This window comes from Marmota flaviventris, chromosome 3, assembly GCF_047511675.1.
Source record: "Marmota flaviventris isolate mMarFla1 chromosome 3, mMarFla1.hap1, whole genome shotgun sequence".
In the NCBI taxonomy this organism is placed as follows: Eukaryota; Metazoa; Chordata; class Mammalia; order Rodentia; family Sciuridae; genus Marmota; species Marmota flaviventris.
Window position 1 is genome coordinate 127684850 of NC_092500.1, and position 23838 is coordinate 127708687.

A 23838-nucleotide genomic window follows, 5' to 3' on the forward strand; every position below is an offset into this window, starting at 1 on the left:
AGCGCCAAAGCTCAGTTCTGGCCCTATTCTTGGAGAAAAAGGCTAATCTCCAGGAAGAGGTAGGGGAATGCTGCTGCAGGGTACTGTCCTTTCAACAGAAACCATTTTGCAGGTGGCCAAGTTCCTGCAGCAGCTTCAGCACTAAACCCTGGGCCTAGGTTCAGAAGGTGAGCAGGAGAAATGAATGCACATCCCCGAGGTTGCTGCACCAAGGCCAGCCTGAAGCACTTCAGTGAAGCTGAAGATCTGTACTTGCCACCTGCCCAACTTTTGCATTCTGCACCTTCCCCATAAGCAGCAAGAACCCAGAGCTTAGGGATGGTGGGCTATGACAACACCCCTCTACACACAGCATCACAATTCTTCCACTTCCTTGAACAATGACTGTGTCCTCCAAACTAATGGATCCACTTCTAGGTGAGAATCCAGGCAGAACATAACACCAAGAATAATGACATGGAGCCAAATTTGTTTGCAAATGGGGAATTGCTCCCAAAGCCCTGCTGTCTGCCAGAGCAAGCTGCAGTTTATTTGGCAGGGAATGCATGACCTGGTTGAGAGAAGACATCATCACAAACGTAGGTGGGGACTTTCCTGCACAAAGAAGTCTGACAACATGCTCCTTTATACTTTCCATGTTATGGAAATGAGCCTTCAGTTTTTTTCCCTGCATGGAGATTTTAGCATTACAAGGAAGTAAAGTCCCATTATCTGTCACTAATGCATGCTCCTTTAGGACAGATTAGGTAATGTTACTTCTGAAAAACGATTTTTAGAGGATTTGTTATAAAAACAGCTTTACCTCATGAATCTGGGATACTGAATAGAGGATTATATACATCTAGTGTTCTCAGGTTTCTGCTGGGAAGTCAGCAGCATCTTCACTTGTCAGGCTGCCCGTCTGCTAACATCTTCAGCAGAGCTCCAGTCTTGAAAGCAGACACTACTCTGTGCCCTCGATTACAATGCAACAATAAAAATATGCTAGAAAAAAAAATTTTAATGGCTGAGGTTTTGGCTCAATGGTAGAGCTCTTGCCTAGCATGTGTGAGGCACAAAGTTCAATCCTCATTACCACATAATGGTAAATAAGATAAAGGTATTGTGTCCATCTACAAATTAAAAAAAAAAATTTTAGTTAAAAAAAAGTATTTTGTCTGTTTTTACATAAAGAACTGATAAATGTTTGAGGAGATATATATGTTTAACTTGATTTAAACACTACACTATGCATACACATGTTGAAACACTACATAGTACCCCATAATATGCACAATTTAATGATTTATGTATCATTTAAACATAAATTGAACTTAAATTTTTAAAGCGAAAATTTCTGATGGTGGATTGTGATAGACATCATCATCCAAAGTACAAGTATGAAGACATGAATTGATGTCAACATACTTTACATACAACCAGAGATAGGAAAAACTGTGCTACATACATGAAATGAGGATTATAATGCATTCCACTGTCCTTTATTTTTTTAAAAAAAAATCAATTAAAAAAACAGAAAATTTCTACTTATTTCATCTTTTTATGGAACTTGTGATTGTGGCTTTAGGGAGCCAATAAATAATACCCCTCTCTTCCCTTGTCCCTACCCAAATAGATGCATGCATATAACAGACATCACATATGGACTTCATTATTGACAAAAGCTAGAATGTAGGTTTTGGCTTAAATTTCCAAACTTGATAAATTTTCAAACATTTCCCCCTGTATGAAATTTACCCAGACAGTGATGAACAACTTTTTGCCACTCCTACAGACACATTCATTTTCTATTTCAATCAATACTTATTGAGTGACAACTTGGGGCCAGATACTATGTTGTCTGAGGACTCAACAGTGAACAAATCAAAGTCACTGCACTCAAGGATTTTACATTGTAATTGATATGGAGAAAAACATTTTAAAAATTAGACACCACAGCACACATATTAATGGACAACATCCACAACACTGTCAATTCCAAATGCTGGCCAGAAAATGTAACAATAGGAACACTTTGATTCATGGCTGGTCAAATGCAAAATGATAGCCACTATGGAAGTCTTAACACCCAAGTTAACAAGAGTCCTCCTAGGTGTTAACACAAATGAATTGAAAATATATTCACACAAAAATCCACAAAAGAAGTCAAATAAAAACTTCATTCCTAAGTGTCAAACATTAGAAGCAAGCAATATGTCCTTCAATAGATGAATAAACTGTGGTAGAATATTTTCTGCAATAAAAAGAAATGTCAACATGCCATAAAATAAAATGGAGGAATCTTAAATGCTCATAACTAACAGTAAGAGGACTTTGGAAAAATCTGTGTAGGATCCAACTTATGATAATCTGTAAAAGACAAAAGCATAAAAATCAGTAAATACAAGGAGTTGTCAGGAAGAAAAGGATAGTAACTGAAAGTGAGAAATTTTAGGGCACTAATACTATTCTCTATAATACTGTGGTGTGAATACATTCCATTCCTGAGCACATTTCTAAGAAAAAAAAATACAGAGTTACACAAAAAGCCATGTAAAAGAAGAAGCTTTATTCAGAATAGATAAGATATAAAAATAATTCAAAGCTTACTGAGATAAAAAGATCATGTTACAATGAAACACAATTCCATAAAAAATTGAATCTACCAATGAAAAAATACAAAAAGCTTAGGAGAATCTCACAAACATACTGAGATAAAGAAAGTAAAAAGAAAAAACAAACTTTGTTATCTGTTTTACATGGAATTTTAAAAGCAGGAATCAGAATACTGCATTCATACATTTAGGACAGGAAACATTGGGCAATGCTAGAAATCTTTATTGTAGATAATCATGGTGGTTACAGGTTTGCACACACTTGACAAAATCATGAAACTACTCAGAAAGTGTGTGCCTTTTACTTATGTAAATGATAGCTCAATAAAATCTAGTAACTAAAAGTAATATATTTTCTTAAATCCATCAGGACTCAATTGGACAATAATTAGAAATTTATTAGTCTTCATAATAAAACCTCACAGTAGGCTATGCTGTGAAAATAGTTGATTCAGTGACCCACAAAGAACTTAAATAACCAGGTCCTTCCCATGGCTCTACTCTGCCATCCATGGTATTTCTATCATTTGAAGGCTACTTTCCCTCATGGTTACAGTATGACTGTCAGTTGTGAACAGGACCTTTCATGTTCCTTAGTAGAGGGAGTCCCTCACAATTATTGTATTAAGTGCTCTGTAGGAAATAAACTAATAAATTCCATATGCAACACTAACATACCTAAAAGTCTATGGAATGTCTTTCAAAAAGAAGAACTTATGAGCTAGCTCTAGAATAGAGCCAGACATCCAAACACATGTTCATGAAAAGTGGTGGCTCATAAGTAGATCTTCATCATTTCACAAACTGATACTTGACCATCTTTGCAACGTGTATCATTCCAGCCCCATTGCAATGACAGAGAAGGATGATTTACTATAACACAATGCTCTCCACTATGAATTGGCTCACCTGGATGCCAGAATCTGAAACAGAGAAAAAAGGATGAAGTGATTCTTCCAAGACTGCTTGTACAGGGGTTAGAGTCAGTTATGGGGCCAGAGGCTGGGGTGGAACTCTGTGGAAGTCAGGGTCAGATATGCCCAGACCAACCAAACCTTCCCAATTCTCATGTAGTTTCTCCTCCACCAACACCTCTGACATTTATCTTGAAAATTGTGCCCTCATCACTCATATTTTCTCATACCTTATCGCACTTAACATTTGACCAAAAGTTACCCATAGGCTCTCCTCTAAACGTAGGTCCCATTGCCAGGGGACTGTCAATCAATGGGGCTTTCTTATATGATGAAAAGAAGTCACCATGGTCCCATGTTTCAATAAAGGCTTTTTTTCCTCTTTTAATGGGATGATTTTGAAATCTGAAGAACTGGTTAAATCTCTATATCTTCTACTTATTCCTGTTTTCTAGGTCAAATAATTTAATTTCTTAGATTCTCAGTTTGCCCATCTAAAAACTAGACCATAGTAACAGCACTATATATTTCACAAAGAAGATATAAGGATCAAAGGTGGAAATATACTAACGTATTTAATGCCTTTAAAGACTACATAAATGTGAGATGTTATAATAATATCCAAATTTAGGATTTTTGCTTTGTGAGAAATATTAAATCACAATAATCCATAATGATCTTTAAAAACATGAATTTTATTACAGAGAATAAATAGAGTTTTAAAAAACAAAGTAGAATCCACCTGGTTCTAAAGACTATTGGGTGACCTTAGCTGAACTATCTATACTCTCCAAACTCAATTTCCTCAGTTCTATAATAGAAAAAATAATGTGTGCCTCCTAAGGTTCTGTAATAATTTAATGAGGTAATAAAATTGATTAACTGTCTGTGCAACAGGACAAGAGTGAGCTGTTCTAGTTTCAGAACTGATGCTGGAACTCTCTAAACTTCCTGCATGATCCAGGATCCAGGATTCCTTTATCTAAATTCTGTACTCACGTGGCACTTTGGTTGTAGGGGTCTGATCAACCCATTGCCAGTGTCCTTGACCCCCTGGATCTGATAGTCCCACAAAATAAGCAGAAGTTTTATCCATATTCTGAGTGAGGAAATCCTAAAAGAAAAGAAGTCATAGGCTTTAGATACTCAGCTTGAACTGAGGCATTTTTTTAATTTGCCAAATCATGCAAGGTACTGGTAGTAATAAAACAGAATGAAATGTAAATAAAATTTGCCAATAAAAATATTTTTAAAATAATTTTGGTGATTTATTTCTTCTTTCTTATTTTAATTGTAAAGTCTATCAGATAACATGATAGTTCGATACATATACACAGTGCATAATGATCAAATTGGCATAGTTAACATTTCTATCTTCTTTATATCTTTTTAAAGATTTTACTAAGCCTCAGGCTAGCATCATTCTGAATGGAGAAAAATTGAAGGCATTCCCTCTAAAATCTGGAACAAGACAGGGATGCCCTCTCTCACCACTTCTGTTCAACATAGTTCTCAAAACACTGGCCAGAGCAATTAGACAAACGAAAGAAATTAAAGGCATAAAAATAGGAAAAGAAGAACTTAAATTATCACTATTTGCAGATGAAATGCTTCTATACGTAGCAGACCCAAAAGGGTCTACAAAGAAACTATTAGAGCTAATAAATGAATTCAGCAAAGTGGCAGGATATAAAATCAACACGCATAAATCAAAGGCATTCCTGTATATCAGTGACAAATCCTCTGAAATGGAAATGAGGACAACCACTCCATTCACAATATCCTCAAAAAAAAAAAAAATACTTGGGAATCAACCTAACAAAAGAGGTGAAAGACTTATACAATGAAAACTACAGAACCCTAAAGAGAGAAATAGAAGATCTTACAAGATGGAAAAATATACCCTGTTCATGGATAGGCAGAACTAACATCATCAAAATGGCGATATTACCAAAAGTTCTCTATAGGTTTAATGCAATGCCAATCAAAATCCCAATGGCATTTCTTGTAGAAATAGAGAAAGCAATCATGAAATTCATATGGAAAAATAAAAGACCCAGAATAGCAAAAACAATGCTAAGCAGGAAGTGTGAATCAGGCGGTATAGCGATACCAGATTTCAAACTATACTACAGAGCAATAGTAACAAAAACAGCATGGTACTGGTACCAAAACAGGCGGGTGGACCAATGGTACAGAATAGAGGACACAGAAACCAATCCACAAAACTACAACTATCTTATATTTGATAAAGGGGCTAAAAGCATGCAATGGAGGAAGGATAGCATCTTCAACAAATGGTGCTGGGAAAACTGGAAATCCATATGCAACAAAATGAAACTGAATCCCTTTCTCTCGCCATGCACAAAAGTTAATTCAAAATGGATCAAGGAGCTTGATATCAAATCAGAGACACGCCGTCTGATAGAAGAAAAAGTTGGCTACGACCTACATTTGGTGGGGTCGGGCTCCAAATTCCTCAATAGAACACCCATACCACAAAAGTTAATAACTAGAATCAACAAATGGGACTTACTTAAACTAAACAGTTTTCTCTCAGCAAAAGAAACAATAAGAGAGGTAAATAGGGAGCCTACATCCTGGGAACAAATCTTTACTCCTCACACTTCAGATAGAGCCCTAATATCCAGAGTATACAAAGAACTCAAAAAATTAGACAATAAGATAACAAATAACCCAATCAACAAATGGGCCAAGGACCTGAACAGACACTTCTCAGAGGAGGACATACAATCAATCAACAAGTACATGAAAAAATGCTCACCATCTCTAGCAGTCAAAGAAATGCAAATCAAAACCACCCTAAGATACCATCTCACTCCAGTAAGATTGGCAGCCATTATGAAGTCAAACAACAACAAGTGCTGGCGAGGATGTGGCGAAAAGGGTACTCTTGTACATTGCTGGTGGGACTGCAAACTGGTGCGGCCAATTTGGAAAGCAGTATGGAGATTTCTGGGAAAGCTGGGAATGGAACCACCATTTGACCCAGCTATTCCCCTTCTCTGTCTATTCCCTAAAGACCTAAAAAGAGCATGCTACAGGGACACTGCTACATCGATGTTCATAGCAGCACAATTCACAATAGCAAGACTGTGGAACCAACCTAGATGCCCTTCAATAGACGAATGGATAAAAAAAAAATGTGGCATTTATACACAATGGAGTATTACTCTGCATTAAAAAATGACAAAATCATAGAATTTGCAGGGAAATGGATGGCATTAGAGCAGATTATGCTAAGTGAAGCTAGCCAATCCCTAAAAAACAAATGCCAAATGTCTTCTTTGATATAAGGAGAGTAACTAAGAACAGAGTAGGGATGAAGAGCAGGAGAAGAAGATTAACATTAAACAGGGATGAGAGGTGGGAGGGAAAGGGAGAGAGAAGGGAAATTGCATGGAAATGGAAGGAGACACTCAGGGTTATACAAAATTACATACAAGAGGAAATGAGGGGAAAGGGAAAAATAATACAAGGGGGAGAAATGAATGACAGTAGAGGGGGTAGAGAGAGAAGAGGGGAGGGGAGGGGAGGGGAGGGGAGGGGGGATAGTAGAGGATAGGAAAGGCAGCAGAATACAACAGACACTAGTATGGCAACATGTAAATCAATGGATGTGTAACTGATATGATTCTGCAATCTGTATACGGGGTAAAAATGGGAGTTCATAACCCACTTGAATCAAAGTGTGAAATATGATATATCAAGAACTATGTAATGTTTTGAACAACCAACAATAAAAAATTTTAAAAAAAAGATTTTACTAACAACTAATAATTGTACATATTTAAAGCTGCAGTGTGATTTTTCAACTGAACTCTTTATGATCATACAGAAATAAAAACAAACGGAGATGGTTCAGGAATAACCAGATGGGGACCTCTGAACTGCAGATCTTTGAGCACAAAAGGATCAAAGACATCATCTGTGAGCCTTAATTTTATTAAATATGGAAGCAATTTCTATCTATAATCATAATGAAATTCCATCTCAAATTCACTTTCCCTTTTTTCTTATTTTTAATTAATTTTTATTTTTATACATAATAGCAGAATTCATTATAATTCTTATTACACATACAGAGCACATTTTTTCATATCACTGGTTGTATACAATGTATATTCACACCAATTTGTTTCTTCATACCTGTACTTTGGATAATAATGATAACTACACTCCACCATCATTTTATTTTCTTTTACAGATATTATCTTTATGGTATTGTTGGCTTTGGGATTGGTGGGATCTAGAGGCATGTCAAGCTTAGGGATACATTCCAAGAGTATTACACAGAGGAATTTTGGATCAGATAAAGAGGTTGATAGTTAATGACTATTAGAAAGAACTAAAAGGACTTATATAAAGTTCAGTAACAGGAAAAACACTATGGTAATAAAAATCAGAATAGCAATTCCTGTTTGCTAGTAATTGGAAGGAGGGTGAGGGAATATTCTGTAGTAAATTATATTCTATACCATTACAGTGTGATGATTAAATAGATAAATAGATTTATAAAACTCCCCCTCCCACCCTTCTGCCCTAGTTCGTCTGTTCCTCCCAGGCTCTCCCTTCCTACCCCTCTATGAATCAGCCTCCTTATATCAGAGAAAACATTTGGCATTTGTTTTTTTGTGATTGGCTTACTTCACTTAGCATTATCTTCTCTAACTCCATCCATTTACCTGCAAAGGCCATAATTTTATTCTCTTTTGTTTCTGAGTAATATTCCATTGTGGAGCCTAGCCTCCATCACAGGACCATCCCTTCCGACCAACAGACTACCACAGGAGGTCAAGCCCAGAGACCCAGATCCACCCACACTTTCCTTCTTTTTTCACTGAGAGAACATTCTTCAAAGTTGTGCATAAGAAAATTCTTACAAATTAATCTTTTTCCTCTCATAACATCATGAACTTTTTTTGGGGGGTACCCAAAATTAACTATTGAGCTTAACTATTGAGCCACATCCCTACCTTTTCTTATATTTCAATTAGGAACAGGTCTTACTAAATTGCTTAGTGCCTTGCTACATTGTGGAGGATTACTTTGAACTTCAGATCCTCCTGCCTCAGCCTCCCAAGCCCCTGGGATTACAAGCATGCACACAACACCCAGCATTTCACAATTCTTAAAATTTCATTCCTTATTGCTGATTGTGAGTCTCCTGATTTATTTTTTTTTTTTTGGCCTATTTTTTTTTGCCTATTTTTTTTTTTTTGCCTATTCAAGTTAATTCTTTTTTCTGTTAAGCAGTTGCTCATTCAGAAACCAGTTATATATTGAAATAACCAACTGCTGCTGTTGGCAGAAACATTTTAATCCTTCCACTAAACCCCCAGGTCTCATATGTTGAATGCCACAATATCCCTGGGGGTAGATGAGTTACACTAAAGAAGGTACAAGTTGTGGAATGTGAAGGCTGAGGGAGCCTCTCCTATCTGTTTTATGGAAAGTCTTCTGCCAAAGCATCAATATCCCTTCTTAGCAAAGACATATACAAAAATCAGACAGGCTCATGACTCCATTGTCTCTTAGAAAGTACCTGCTCTTCCTTGCTGTTGATCACCACCAGGTGAGCCTCCATTCTAGAGCAGTTATCCTGACTCTCTTTCCAAGATTTTCTATCAGTAGAAAGAAAGTAGCAACTGGAACTAAATGACTTCCAATTCTCTGGGCAACAGCTCCAGACTTTTCCTTTATTGGCAAGAAGAGAAAATAGGTACAATATATAATAATTTAATTTTAAAGTATATTATTAAATTTAAAGACCTAGGGAAATAGCATGAAAGCTGTAGATTTCATATGCATCCAGATATAAAAGGGACTCCTTTCCTCAGGTGCCAAAGAGCTACGTCTGCCTCCACCAGTCAGTCTCTCCTGCTGGAGTGGTATAAGAAAAAAAAAACAGCTAAAAATATTGTTTAAATAAAACCAAGACTCCAAAACCTCAAAACAAAAATATACAAGTTTCAACACAAAATAATTAATCATACCAAGGACCAGGAAGTTCTCAATTTTAGTAAAAAAAAATGATAATCAATAGTGGCAAATAAATAAATAACAGATAACAAAATTGTTACAATTACCTGACAAAAATTTTAAAGCAACCAACATAAAAACGCTTCAACAAAAAGGTACAACTGATCTTGAGACAAAGGAAAAGCCCTATATAACTTCGAAAATCCCTGTGTCAAAATTAAAAAAAAAAAAAAAAGAGCTGGAAAGTGGCTCAGAGGTTTGGCAGCCCAAAGTTCAATCTCAGGTACCCTACACAAACCATCATCCCCAAAATAGAAGCAAAGGAATGCTGACTCAATGGAGATGTGGGGTGGGGTGGGGAGGAAGTATGGGAGGAATGAAGGAACTTTAGGGCAAAGGCAAGAAAGGGGAAGGGAAGGGGCAAATGGGTAGGAATGATGGTGGAATGAGTTAGACCTCATTACCCTAAGTACATGTATGAAGACATGAATTGTGTGAAAATACTTTGTGTGCAATCAGTGACTTGAAAAATTGTGCTCTATATGTGTAACATAAAACGAATTGCATTCTGCCATTATGTATAATAAATTAGGATGAATCATTTAATAAAAAAAGAAACAAAAAATGTAGACAACAAAAACAAGATGTAAAAAAATGGAAATTTTAACACTGAAAAATATAATAACATTTTAAAAGCCTAGCAGACTTCCTTTGGCCTCCATCTGACACTCCTTCCTGATTCTTCAGCCTAAAAGTTACCCAGATCAAATTTTGGACTTATCAAGCCCCCACATTTCCATGAATCAAGTTCTTAAAATAAATATCCATATTCACATGGCTTCTGTTCCTCTGGAGAGCACTAACATAATACACCACCCTAATAAATTGGAGCATGACTCCTCCATCATAAAATATTAGCTGCACGTAGCAACCTCCTTATGAACTGTACAGTGTGGGAATAGGAAGTAGCTTCTCAATGAGAAACCTGACAAACACTACCTCAGGTGATCAAATTCAGCATCAATAGTTAACATTCACGTTAATAATATATACCCTTGCAATAATGTGATGAATAGCATTTTATATCTGTGACCTTCCTCCCCAAAAGAAATAATCCCCCTATACTCATTAGAAAATCTTCAAATTTTATCACAGACACAACCAATATTACACAGAATGGTATTCCTGTAAGTTGTCAGAGTCATCAAACAAGAAAGATCTGAAAAAATGTCATAGCAAAGAGGAACCTGAAGAGACATGACAAATAAATGTAATGTGAGGGACTGCAGGGATTCTAGCATAAAATAAGAACAAGAGTTAAAAATTTGGAACATCAAAAACATTGGGCTAAGGAAGTGACTCAGTGATAGACTTGCCTAGCATGTGTGAAGCCCTGAATTCAGTTCCTACTACCAAAGAAAAATTCATAAATTTTGGTTCATTTGATGTAACAAATGTCCTTATGTATAAAAAGGTTAATAATCATCGGCACTGCGTATGAAAGGTAGGGTTAATATAGAATCTTTTAATATTATCTGCTCAATTTTTCTGTCAATTTAAAAATATTTTTAAAACACCCTATTTAAATGTAAAAAATAATTCACATTCACAATAATATATTCATCTTCATTTTTATCAAATTGTTTGACTGATGGGAGAAAAACAGTAGCTTTGCAGAAACCTCAGAAAGAAGAACTGTCTGAAGAAATACGATAGCAATATACTCCTTTCAAAATAGAGCTTCACATGAACAACTTTAAATATCAATATTACAATGTTAGATTCTGGGCTGGGGCTGTAGTTCACTGGTACAGCACTTGCCTCGCTCGTGTGAGGTACTGGATACCATCCTCTGCACCGCACAGAAATAAATAAATATATTGTGTCCATCTATAACTAAAAAGAAAAATAAAACAGAATGTTAGATTCTATGAAATTGTACACTTGTAGATTAGAATGACCATGAGACTCCACTTCTTAGTGTTACCTGGAAATCATAAATACTGATTTGGGAATCTTACATACTACAGTCAGCAACTGAATTCTAGGCACATGAAGTTTTAACTTCCATGGTTGAATTGATTCTTACACTCTCCAGATTTGTGTCAATCATTTCTTTTATAAGTCTTTTATAATTTTTGTCTTCAAGCAGCTGAGAATTTTTTTTGAAAGAAAGCTAGAAAACAGAATAAAACCCAATCATTTTTCTGGTAGCATTAGGTCATTGCTCTTTACATTGCTTTCTTGCATTCTATGGACAAAAGCTACACATGTCCAACTGTACAGAGCCTGACAGAAAAATTTTCCCCATGAACCCTCAGTCAATGAAATCCTAATCCTACTGCTTTGGAAATATTAGGTACCTCCAGAAATAACTAAAAGATGAGGAGTTGAAAGAAGACATGAAAGTTCCATCATAATGGGATCTGAAGGATGTTATCTATAGTCTGCTTTCAGAGTTAACCCAAGATGCAAACCAAGGCTAAATTTTATGAGGTGGGAGTGGAAGTTATTTAAGGAGGAACACAACCTGGGACTTTATGAGAAGGAAATTTGATAATTTTACCCAATTCTGGGTGATCTTAAAGAACAGAAAAAATGTTTTTCAAAGACCCAAATATTGACCAAGAAGACATTGTTCTTCATCTCTTTTGTGTGTCTCTCCCAATTTAGAACTAACTCACCCCCACCTCTAGAAATTGGATTTGGGGGGCTCCAGTAGTATCTCAGTATCACTTGCCTAGAATATGCAAGGCCCTGGGTTAATAATAAACACTACTTCAAGAAATTAAATTTCTTTTTTATCCCTCTCACCTCCTATTTGTTTCTTGGCCCACTTCATTCAGGCTTTGACTTTTATCATTTCATTAAAACTGTCCTTGATATGGATCATCAGTAATTTTCTAGGATAATTTATTAGTCATTTTCTAACGGCCTCTTGCAATCATTCACCCAGGTCTTCCTCCTTAGCTCTTGGTACATTGTTCTCTTCTGTTCCTGCCTCACCTTCCTTACTGATGCTTCTTATCTACTTCAATCAGCTCTCTTCCTCCATTTACCTTTTTAAAAAAAAAATGTAGCATGTCCAAGAGTTCTTTCCTAATTTCTACTTCTTGTTTAAAGTCCTCTTCTGGAGTGATAGCATATATTGCCATTCTGGGACTTGATATCATTATGTAAATGACTTCCAAAATTCCAGACCTCTCTCTCCTAAAATCCAGGCAAATATGCCACCCACTGGACATGTACATTGTAGGTTAACACATTGTGCCCAAAATGTAAATAATCATCTCTCAAAATAAACCCGCTATTCATCCTATACTGCCTACACCTTTGAGCAACTTCTTCACTACTGAATTTACAAGGTCAGAATATTATATTCACACTTAACATTTATGTGTCCCAAATATTCATCAAGCCTTGGCCTCCTTGATTATAACTTCTTTACCCTTCAAGCTACCTGTCTTCTCTGTCTTCACTAACACTATTCTTAAATTAGGCTCTCAATGTTCTCCAATGTGAAGATGAATTAGCATCTCTTTGGTGCATTATAATTATACATAATAATAGGATTCACTATTATATAGTCTTACATGCACAAAACATTATTTGGTCAATTTAATTCCCTAGTACCTCCCCAATCCCTTCCCTCTTCTGTCACCCTGGTCCCCTGCCTCTACTCTACTACTTTTCCCTCAATTTTCATGAGACCTGACTCCTCTTTCTCTTTTTGCTCCCAAATTATCATATATGACAGAAGACACACAACCAATGACTTTCTCAGTCTGGCTTATCTCATTTAACACAATGCTGTCTACATCTGTTCATTTTCTAGAAAATAACACCTCTCCTTACCTTCACCTTTGTCCTCCTAAATCCATTTCCACACCTCGGTAGAAGCATGCCTCCTTAAGTCAAATCTCTGCCCAAAATCCATCAATGGCTCCACAACACTGACATACTGCAAAACTGGCCTCAATGTTCCACCCTTCTTGTATTTACACCCCTTTGCAATGAGACTTTGTAGCTTCTCCAATCAAGAAGTAAGGTCTCTTTCTTCACCAATAGAATAGGAACTGCTTTAAGACTCCATTTGGCCAATAGAATGTGCAAAAACTACCAGTATAGTTCCAAATTCAAACTTTAACGTGCCTTGTTTCTTTTCACCCTCTATCATGGAAGTTTGCAAGTGGCTCATCCAAAAATATCAGTGTCTGTAAAGTTAAATAAGACTAGCCTTATAAATGCTATTAAGAAAACACAGATGTGTTCTCACACATAATCTAATGGAACTGATGATCCATAGATTTCATTCTGTAGCACCAACACAGACTATCCTGATGAATAATAGGAGAAATGTAGTAAAGTTGATCCTTTAATTCCAGCTCACATGCTCTTCTTCAGAAGCCAAGTTGCCTGTGATTGGTCCCCAATATCATATGCACGAGGGAGTTCAGCTAGGACCAAAGGAATCTCCCAACTGAGACCAGTCTAAATTGCCAAGCCACAGATGCATGAGCTAAATAAATAGCTGTTTCAATTCACTGTTTTAGGTTTGTTTATTAAGTAGCATGGGATATATTATCATATAACCTTTAGGGAAAAATTAAATTTTTTTATAATACTATATGACCTTCTTCATGATCTTAATTCTGTTTCTGTCTGCCACCTACAACTTCATTTCAAAGTTTTTCACATCGCACTATATTTTCCCAGTCAGGCATGTTTATATTTCCCCCCAATTCTTCCATTTTATAATGACATACATATAATATATCTATGTCATTTGGTAGTAACAGAGGTAGATGTCTCCTCCTTAAGAAACCTACTCAGGCTCCTGTGTTCACTTCTTACTTGCACAATATTTCCCATCTCATGTTGTAAGCCCTGGTTATTTTAACTATTCTATTAATATCTTGAGACCAGTGGCTGTGGCTATTTCTGGATTCTCTAACATGGTCCTAGCAAACAATATTTATGGCCATTGTAACTTATCAAATGTCAAAATTTATAAAGCAAATATTTACCTAAATATATACTGTTTTATGATTTTTGAAAGCTCGATAAACTCTGACATACAACATATGAATAAATCCACATATTCCTGAGATCTCACAATGGGACAGACAAAAATTATTAGAAGGAAATTCCCTGGGGAACACTTCCTGAAACATTTCTTCCAACCCTTGATGTTCACCTGCTCATTCAAAAATGTAACTGTCTGTGTAGTCAAATAAGACTAGCCTTATAAATGCTATTAAGGAAATATAGATGTGTTCTCACAGAGAATCTAATATAGAACTGATGACCCATAGATCTTATTCTGTAACACCAAACAATAAACATATATCTACTCTTCAAATTCTCTCAGTGAACATAAATTCCATGATTTTTGCAAAAGCAAAATTCCCAATGAATTCTCAGGAATTCCAACCCATGCCCCCACAATAGAAAATTTATTTTTCAAATTACTGGATCGTTGTGAAATGTCAGTTTCTAATGAATGGCTTCTATTCATGAAAGGCAGGCATTACTAACTGACTCTGTTGGCATACTTACTGATAAAAGAGACAGACAATAAGATTTCCTTCAGCAGGAAAAGTATCAGCAAAAAAGCAAGTAGAAACTTGGAAAAACCAAAATTACTCTGATGTGGAATGGTGGTTTTCCTGGGATCTGAAGGATAAACCAAATTAGATTCATCAGTAATGAATTCTTATTTCCAGTTCCTCCTCTATGAGTTGGCTTTTTCTCACTGTGACCAAAATATCTGAAAGAACAACTTAGAGTAGAAAAAGGTTATTTTGGGTTCATGGCTTCAGAAGATATTTTGGGTTCATGGCTTCAGTCCATGGTCAGCCTTCTCCATTGCTCTGGGCCTGAGGTAAGGCAGAACATCATGGAAGAAGGGTGTAGTGGAGGAATGCTGTTCAGCTCAAGACAGCCAGGAAGCAGAAAGAGCAAGCAAGGAGCCAGAGAAAAAATATAATCCACTGAGGAATGATGTTGATCAAATTATATTGTCATATCATGTACATGTATGAATATGTAACAGTGAATCCCACTAGTGTATATAATTAAAATGCACCCATTAAAATATGTAAATAAAAAGTGTATAATTAAAGGGCATGCCCCAGTGACCTAATTTCTTCAGTTGCACCACACTTAATTACCAAAGAGTAATGTGTTCTAATTATTAATCCATCAATGTCAATTAATCCACTGATTAGTTTATGGTTCTCATAACTATTTTATCTCCAAATGTTCCCAAATTGCCACATAAGCTTTTCAGGGCACATCTCATATCCACAACATAACATTCTGCCCCTGGTCCCCAAAACTTCATATCTATCTAACAATGGAAAAACCATTTAGTCTATCTCCAAGAGTCCTCATTGTTTTCAAAGTTCCAGCATTTCCCAATAGACCAAGTCCAAAGTATCCTCTGAGACTCAAGACAAACTGTGGTGTGAGCCTCTGTAAAAATCAAAAGTAAGTTATGTTAAGTTGGTTTGAGGTGTCTAAGGGAACAGAGCACCAGGGAACCCAAGTGTGTGAAAGAACAACCAATCAGGCGCCAACAGACAAGCAATGATAGTGCCTCATAACCACCTGTCAATCAGTGGAGTCTCCTGAGCAATCCTGGAAGGACATATATCTCAGCAAGATCTCCTGACCAACCCCAGGAGAACAAGGGACACTAAAAACCTCCCTTTCCTGTCACAAGCCCTCCCTTCTTGCCGTAAGCCCAATAAAATTACAATCTGGATGAGCCTGGGCACTATTCTCATGGACCCGCTCTATTGGACTGGAGGGTCTCTCCCAAGAGCAAATCTCAAAAAAGCCTGGTTCAGCTGCTTTTAATCTTCCTCCTTTTGATCACTGGTGCCTGACCTCACATCTGGTGCCAAAACCTGAGAGGGTTTTTCAGCCCTCTCCATAGGGAGGGCCCTCCTCAACCCATAGGGGTTGAGATCCACCCTCTCCTTCAAATGAACCAACAAATTTCTAAGCTGCTCTTTATTTCCTCTCCTTTCACCCAGGCCAACAGGAGTGGGGTAAATTCCCTCATTTCTCCTGACCTTCCAGCCCCTATCGGTCCTGGGCTGGGGGGTGGGGGGGTCTATCTGTAAGTCACGCACATGCCATAGACTCCCACCTGTTCTGCTGAAGGCCCTGGGAACTGTGGAGATGTCCCTAGTCCTTGTGTGATTCATTCTGATCCATTTGGGTTACAGGAACACCTCAACCCTCACCTAGCCCTTATCTGTCCCTCAAGTGTGTGCAATAAGAATTTGGGACACCCTTTTTTGCTCCCACCCACCCCCGAGGGTGCCAGCAGGTCACAGGAACCACCGAGTCCCCCTTAGACCCCAAAACTCCTTTGGGTTGTCTATATTCCAATTTTGTCAAATTAGGACTCACTCAAGACCTGTGCTGTAAGCACCTGGTCTTTCACTTCACTATGGCCTGGCCCCAGTATGACTTAGACAATGGGTCAAAATGGCCACCAAAAGGAACTTTTGATTTTAAATCCTCACTGATTTGGACAATTTCTGTCACCAGATAGGGAAGTCCCTTACATTCAGGCTTTTTGAGATTTGCTCCCATCCTACCCTCTGCTCTACCTGTTCTACTGCTCAAGTCTTCCTTGCTAGGGAAAATCCCAAACCCCTTTCCTGTTCTTCTCCATCTCCTTCCTCATTCTCAGATCCACCCAAACTGCTCTCAGCCCCACCTTCCAGTCTTCCCCCACCCTAAGCAGGTCAATCCTCTCCCTCCTCCCCTCTCACAATGGCACCCTCCCCTCCTCCAACTACCACAGCTCCTCCTCCCCTGCTCCAGAACCCTCCCCCTCCATTCTTCTCCCCCTCCTCTCTCTCCTTCTCTCCTACAGTCATGATTCCTCTGCCCCCTCTTCTACTGATACAATCCTTCTCCCTTCCCCCTCAGGATCCCTCCACCCACTCACTCCTCTCTTCTCCTGTCAGTGCCCACACATGGTCCCACCAGGCCTTCTTACCAGCTAACCCAAAGCTCCTTTGTCCTCTCAGGGAAGTGGCTGGCACCAAAGGATTGTCCAAGTACACGTCCCATTCTCACTTCAGGATCTTTTTTTTTAATTTATTTTTATTTCTTACATACATGACAATAGTGTAATGCATTACAATCATAATTATCCATTCACAGCACAATCTTTCATAACTCTGTATATAAAGTATGTTCACACCAAATTATGCTATTATACATGAGCTCTAATTTTTGCATTACAATTCTTAATATACTTTTATACCACAATTTATCATATCTCTGTTTGTACATAAGGTATGTTGACACCAAATTCACATCTTCATACATGTATTTTGTATAATGATGAGGGTCTCCTTCCACCATTCATGCTATTCCCCTTCTCCTTCCCTTTCCCTCTCACCCCTATTCCCTATCTAGAGTAATCTTCCTCCCATGCTCTCCCTCCCTACCCCTTTTTGAGTCACCCCCCTTATATCAGAGAAGACATTTGGCATTTGTTTTTGGGGGGATTGGCTAACTTCACTTAGCATAATCTGCTCTAATGCCATCCATTTCCCTGCAAATGCCATGATCTTATTATTTTAGTGCTGAGTAATATCCCATTGTGTATAAATGCCACATATTTTTATCCATTCATCCACTGAAGGGCATCTAGGTTGGCTCCACATTTTAGCTATTGTGAATTGTGCTGCTATAAACATTGATGTGGCTGTGTCCCTGTAGTATGCTGTTTTTAGGTCTTTTGGGTATAGCCTAAGAAGGGGTCAAATGGTGGTTCCATTCCCAGCTTTCCAAGGAATCTCCATACTGCTTTCCAAATTGGCTGCACCAATTTGCAGTCCCACCAGCAGTGTATGAGTGTACCTTTTGCCCCCACATCCTTGCCAGCACTTGTTGTTTGTCTTCATACTGGCTGCCATTCTTACTGGAGAGAGATGGTATCTTAGAGTAGTTTTAATTTGCATTTCTCTGATTGCTAAAGATGATGAGCATTTTGTTGATTGATTGTATATCCTCTTCTGAGAAGTGTCTGTTCAGGTCTTTGGCCCATTTATTCATTGGATGATTTGTGTCTTTGGTGTTTATCTTGTTGATCTCTTAATATACCCTAGAGATATATATCCCAGGATGTAGGCTCCCTATTTATATGTTATTTCTTTTGCCGAGAAAAAACTTTTTAGTTTGAATTCATCCCACTTGTTCATTCTTGGTTTTAATTCTTGTGCTATAGGCATCTTATTAAGAAAATTGAGGCCTAGCCCCATGTAATGGAGATTAGGGCCTACTTTTTCTTCTATTAGACACAGAGTCTCTGGTTTAATTCCTAGATCCTTGATCCATTTTGAGTTAACTTTTGTGCATGGTGAGAGATAGGGATTCAATTTGATTTTGTTGCATATGGATTTTCAGTTTTCCCAGCACCATTTGTTGAAGATTCTGTCCTTTTTACAATGCATGCTTTTGGCACCTTTGTCTAATATGAGGTAGTTGTAATTTTGTAGGTTAGTCTCTGTGTCCTCTATTCTGTACCATTGGTCTACCAGCCTATTTTGGTGCCAGTACCATGCTGTTTTTGTTACTATTGCTCTGTAGTACAGTTTATCACTTCAGGATCTTTACCAGAGTTTGTCTTGAGTCTCAGAGGAGACTTTGGACTTGGTCTATTGGGAAATCCTGGAACTTTGAAAACTATGGAGACTCTTGGAGATAGACTAAATGGTTTTTCCATTGTTAGATAGATATGAAGTTTTGGGGACCAGGGGCAGAATGTTATGTTGTGGATATGAGATGTGCCCTGAAAAGCTTATGTGGCAATTTGGGAACATTTGGAGATAAAATAGTTATGAGAACCATAAACTAATCAGTGGATTAATTGACATTGATGGATTAATAATTAGAACACATTACTCTTTGGTAATTAAGTGTGGTGCAACTGAAGAAATTAGGTCACTGGGGCATGCCCTTTAATTATACACTTTTTATTTACATATTTTAATGGGTGCATTTTAATTATATACACTAGTGGGATTCACTGTTACATATTCATACATGTACATGATATGACAATATAATTTGATCAACATCATTCCTCAGTGGATTATATTTTTTCTCTGGCTCCTTGCTTGCTCTTTCTGCTTCCTGGCTGTCTTGAGCTGAACAGCATTCCTCCACTACACCCTTCTTCCATGATGTTCTGCCTTACCTTAGGCCCAGAGCAATGGAGAAAGCTGACCATGGACTGAAACCATGAACCCAAAATAACTTCTGAAGCCATGAAACCAAAGTAACCTTTTTCTATTCTAAGTTGTTCTTTTGAGATATTTTGGTCACAGTGAGAAAAAGCCAACTCATAGATAAGGAACTGGAAATAAAAATAGAATTCATTACTGATGAATCTAATTTGGTTTATCCTTCAGATCCCAGGGAAAACACCATTCCTCACCAGAGTCATTTTCGTTTTTCCAAGCTTCTTCTTGCCTTGTTGCTGATACTTTTCCTTCTGAAGGAAATCTTATTGTCTGTCTCTTTTATCAGTAAGTATGCCAACTGAGTCAGCAATGTCTGCCTTTCATGAATACAAGCCATTCATTAGATGGGCTGGGATATAGTTCAGTGGCAAAGCGTCTGCCTTGCATTCACAAAGCCCTGGGTTTGATCCCCAGTTCCAAAAAACACCAAAGAAGAAGAAGAAGAAGAAGAAGAAGAAGAAGAAGAAGAAGAAGCAGCCAATCATTAGAAACACATTTCACAATTATCCAAGCATTTGAACAATAAATTTTCTATGTGGGGGTAGGGGGGACTTGGGTTAGAGTTCCTGCAAGACCCATGTAATTCTGCAACCTGTACAATGAGAAAAAAGAGAACTTATATCCCATCTGATTCAACTGTATATGTCAAGATCATTGTACTATCATGTGTAACTAATTAAAACAAATTAAAAAAAGAAATTGAGAAAACAAATAAGAACTAAATGAGAAATAGCAAACGTTTTGCAAATTATCCCAGTTTTTATTCTTTACATTCAACAACATCAAAGAATGTCTATTATTGTTCATATCTAGTGAATGCTGAATGCTCATGTTAGCTAATGTAACAATGTTCAATGGTGGAAAGACTGGGCTAAGAGAACTGTAACCCCATCAGCTGATTAATTCATTTGATGTACTAATCACTTGAATGGACTGCTGGTGGGTAACTAGGCAGACAAGAGTGTGGCTAGAGGAAGCTGGTCACTGGTGCATGCCCTTGGGGATTATGTCTTGTCCCAGGTTCCTCAAGCTGAGATCTCTCCTCCACCATGCCCTTCTGCCATAATGTTCTCACTCATCTCAGGCTCAGAGCACTGGATTCCATGAATTTAGACCTCTGAGACCATTACCCCAAAATGAACTTTTCCTCCTCTTAGTTGTTCTTGTAACACCCTTTGATCACATCAATAAATAGCTAACACAATAACGTAATCAAATTCTCATTTGGAGAACCATTACAAATAATTTTCATTATAGTTTACTATATGGTCATGAATAGAGAAATAAAATTTTCAAAAATTTGGGTGACTTTCTAACAAACCTCATATCATTTCTATGTACTACCTTAAGATACCAAAATTTATCAGTTTGTGTCATCAAGTTGAAAATTAGGAATATCACTGATGTTGAAACCAACTCATGCTAATAATGATTTGATTATGGATACATCATATTGCAGTTTTTAAATCCCCATTCACCTTGCTAAGATTTCAAATAGAATTTCATTTTATTAGTAATGTTTTATCAAAATTTATAGTAAACTCATGATGTGTTCAATATGTATACTTGTAACAATAAGCCAATCCAAAAGAATTTTTACAGCCTTAAAGCCTAACACTCCACAGGAAAGAAAATTTGTAAACATCTACTTATGTATGTATTTAGTGGATAAAAGAAGTTGACATAAGTATTAGTCCAAGGGGCAAAAGAGTGTAAAACATATAACCACTAAACAAAACACTTTTTTTTTTCCCAAAGGGAAAAGGCTTTATCACGCACAGAACTAGTGGTAACCAGAATAACAGAATTTTCACTTATTCTTATTTTAATCAGTCATGGGGATTAACACTTTGTTATGATTTCTAGACACTGGGAGATGTATTTTTAAAAGAGATGTAATCATTTTAAGTGTCAGTATTTATGAAGTTCCACAAGTTGAAACCTTTGTTTCTATAACATGAAGAAATATTTTCCATGTAAAATTGCATAAGAGACTACATGTCTTTTAAAGTTCCTTTCAGGGGTGGACAAGCAAGACATTCCTAAGGCCACTGGTACACGCAGAGTACCTACTGAAGGTGTTTTAATTCTACCCACACATTTTCCTTGTTTCACAATATTTGTCTTTTGCTTAAAAAATAAAAATTCTGCTCCTCTTGGCAGAACTACAGCTCTTGAGGTCAATATTGTCAGAGGCATCAGTCAAGATAAATATTGAGCAAAGGTCAATAAATTTTTTTAATCCTCCCTTCTCAGGTAAAGGAAAGCCTGAAATTCCTTAAATTCAAAAGCAGACTTCATGTAACTACTCAAGGAAAGACTTTGAGATCCTGCCTCAATATTTTGTAGGTTGTAGAATGTAGATTATGTAGATTTTTTTCTTTCTAATATCAAAAACATCTCAATATACTTAAGAATTCAGTCTGAATACATGGAAATCTATTATGGACATATGGATGTTGAACTCACAGTATTGGTTTATAAAAAGAATTATACATTTGTTTTCATCCTCAATTCTTGACACAGAGTTTCTAACACATTAAAACTTTCTCAGTCATTAGGGTAATAAAAGCATCTTTTTATAATATTTAGGATTTCCTCCCCCAAAAACCCAAAATAGGTTTGGAACAATAAAGATAACAGTAGACAGTTTTTTATCCATAACATGCCCCGTTCAGCCAGGCCTGACCTTATACCAATTATGTGACTCTTGATCCTCCTCAAGATAGTTCCAGAATGGGAGCTGCTTGCTAGAGGAACAAATCATGTGAGTGAACAGTTGAAACATTCAATCCCACCCTGGGATGGAAAATGACTAGAAACCAAGGGCCATCACCAATAGACAATGATTTAATTAATAATAACTGGACCTCCATAAATAATGGAGTTGAACTCAGTAGGATACTTTTAGTAATGGGATAGTCATAGCTGTAGCACATGATGAAACAGATTTTGAGAAACAGGACAGAAACCCAGAAAGTTTCTCCCGTGGTGGCTTTGCGAAAAAATAAATCATTAAGCGGAAATGGAGGAAGTGGTTATAACATGTTGCCATTTATTTCCAGTTCCCCTTAGAGATGAAGAAACAAACTCAATGATCAGGTCATCTAACTGTGAAGAAAGAGAAAACATTCTCCTCAGCTCTGTTTAGGACAAGCAAGTTAAAGAACTCTTGACTTCCTTACCCCTCCCTAATGCTGTTCTCCAAGACATTGGTACAGGCAACGACTTTCTAGGTAGGACCAAAAGCAGGATACTTCCCAAAAGCATAGAAATAAAAAGCAACACTGACAGTTGGATTATATCAAACTAAAAAACTTTTACACAGCAAATGAAAAGTCAACAGAGTGAAGAGATGACCTACACGAAGGGAGAAAATCTTTGCCAAATATTAATCTTACAGATGCTTATTATCTAAACTATAGAAGAAAATAAAAGAACACTTAACAACATAAAACAAGTCATCCAAATAAAAATGGGTATATGATTTAAATACACACTTCTCAAAAGAAAAATGCAAATGACCAATAAATGTATTTTAAAATGCTCAGTGTCATTAGCCATCAGGCAAATGCAAACCAAAACTAAAAGGAGATAAAATCTCACCCCATTTAGAATGACTATTACCAAAACAACAAAAATTAACAAATGTTGGTGAGGCCATAGAGAAAAGGGAACTCTTATATACTTATGGTAGAAATGTAAATTGGTATGGCCACTATGAAAAACATTATGGAGATACTCAGAAAACTAAACATGGAACTATCATATGATCAATCAACATTACTCCTGAGTATATATCCAAAGAAAATGAAATCAGCATATAAAAGAGACAATTACACTGACTGCATGCAATATTCATAAATAAGACATGGAATCAGCCTAGGTACCCATTAACCAACAGATGGAATGAAGAAAATATGGTGTATATACACAATGGAGTATTATTCACTCATTAAAAGGAAAGATGTCCGGGCTGGGGTTGTGGCTTAGTGGTAGAGCATGTGCTTAGCATGGGAGAGGCACTGGGCTCAATCCTCAGCACCA

At 37.0% G+C, this 23838-nt stretch overlaps 1 pseudogene; it reads right to left on the reverse strand.

Annotated features, from left to right (window-relative positions):
* Nucleotides 1-3369: 3369 nt before the first annotated feature.
* Nucleotides 3370-17122, reverse strand: LOC139705100 (C-type lectin domain family 4 member A-like; annotated as a pseudogene).
* Between the last annotated feature and the right edge of the window lie 6716 nt (nucleotides 17123-23838).